We start from the raw sequence: 1,915 nt of genomic DNA on the forward strand, positions 1-1,915 counted from the left end.
TAATTTTTCTCCTGACAACTTGAGAATCGAGGCAGCCAGAGCCCAGGGGGCCAACTGTCTGGATGCCGATTGCGGTTTCTCATTCCCATGTGGTTACTGCTTCTTGCTTGGAGCAGTTCCTACAGGTGATATTCTGGTTTTTTGCCTCTCCATCTCTTGTTTTTGAAGTGTTTGTACAAAGGGTATTATTTTGTTTAGTTTGTTATTAGTTGAATATTGGCCATACAAGTCATTGCCCGATGCAGGTCCAGCGTCAGGGAGGGATGGCACCCACCACGAGCCTGCTGTTTCCTGATGGCTGTCAGTCCAAAGAGGAATACCTATTAGGCTGAAGCCAGTGGAGCACGACGTGTAAACAAAACCCAATCTTGTTGGTGTGTCTAGAAAAGCTGCCTTTTTTCTTTTTTAAATTCTTGATCTTTTTTAATCTTCACTAATTTGAAAGATGATACGTGATCATGTGTCGTCATTTTTACTTGCATTCTTCTTAGTGGTTTTGAACATTTTCCATGTATTTATTGGATTCCCCTGTTTTGAATTTGTTTGTGCCTGTTGCATATGTTTCTTTTAGACTATTCTATTTTTTATTGACTTCAAGAGCTTTTTGTTTATTATTGAAATTATATTTTATCACAGTAAAATATATATAACATGAAATTGACCATTTTAACCCTTTTAGAGTGTACACTTCAGTGACGTTAAGTACATTCACATTATTATTGCACAACCATTACCACTATATATCTCTAGAACTTTTTCACCATCCCAAAGTGAAGAAAAAAGAAATCCAGCCATGGCGAGAAGCTACAAATTCGGTGCAATGTCTTACCCATACATGGTGTACAGACCCAAGGACCTCTTCCACCCTTGGCAAAGGAGGTGCTAACCTTTTCTCCTTTCATACAGCGGTAGAAAAACTGCTTGAGTGATATAATCCTCTCAGTGTTTCTCTGGATCCAAAGCTTCCTTGATTATTGCTACTTCACTTTAAGAGATGTATTCATACGTTAAATAAACGGTGAAAAGCTGTTTTCATAGGACCATCTTACTGAGCAAATTCTGTTTTGTTGAGTCTTTATAGTTCCTACACTTTTTATTTAATCTACTGGTGTTTGATGTTTTCTTCGCTTGCCAATGTGGTATTTCCAGCTGTGCATGGAAATTAATTTTCTGTTTGAATAGACAATTCCAGGAAACTATCTATTAAGGTTATAGGAGGCAAAGAGAATGTTGTTTTACAATTTTTTTCCTGGTATTCTTGGCATTATAAGGGGAGTAAAAAGGTTGATGTAAGAGTCTATGATTGGCAGTTTATTTTTTGTTTTTAACTAATATTATATAAGCAAAATAAACTGTCACAGATCACAAAGGCAGTCGATAATAGAATGTGTTTGGCACTGAGAACTTATCCTCCACTTAACAAAACAGTTCCTAAATGGATCTTCCATGAACTCTAAAACCTTTCTTGGGCAAGAGACCTCTTTCTGTATCTCATTCTGTGGAATCTCAAAATCTAAGGTCCATAGAATCTTATTCAAAACCCCGGGGGCCAGGTATGTTTTGGAATTAAGAATTTATCAGATTTTTTTTAAGGTAGTATGGAACATAAATCCTGTGTTACATGTCATGTCACTTTTTTTTTTTAAGATTTATTTATGAGAGAGAGATGGTGGGGTCAGGGAGGGGAGGGCAGAGGGACAGGGAAAAGCAGACTCCCCACCAAAGCAGGGCTGATCCCAGGACCCTGAGATCATGACCTGAGCCTAAGGCAGATGCTTAACTGACGGAACCCCTCATGTCATGTCACTTTTAATGGAGTTTGGAACAGTTCCTGCTAATGAAATAATTTAATATTTATTTCTGCAGTGAAATTCATAGATATTAATACTAAAAGAGATAAAGATAATAAATAGCT

The 1,915-nt window shown here is 37.3% G+C and overlaps 1 non-coding gene across 1 annotated transcript; it reads right to left on the reverse strand.

Annotated features, from left to right (window-relative positions):
* Positions 1 to 777: 777 nt before the first annotated feature.
* Positions 778 to 909, reverse strand: LOC112825336 (U6atac minor spliceosomal RNA). The gene has a single exon (XR_003208654.1). It is a non-coding gene; the product is annotated as a U6atac minor spliceosomal RNA (small nuclear RNA).
* Between the last annotated feature and the right edge of the window lie 1,006 nt (positions 910 to 1,915).

Source organism: Callorhinus ursinus, unplaced genomic scaffold (assembly GCF_003265705.2).
Source record: "Callorhinus ursinus isolate GAN/ISIS: 27379988/994484 unplaced genomic scaffold, GSC_fseal_2.0 scaffold12, whole genome shotgun sequence".
NCBI lineage: Eukaryota > Metazoa > Chordata > Mammalia > Carnivora > Otariidae > Callorhinus > Callorhinus ursinus.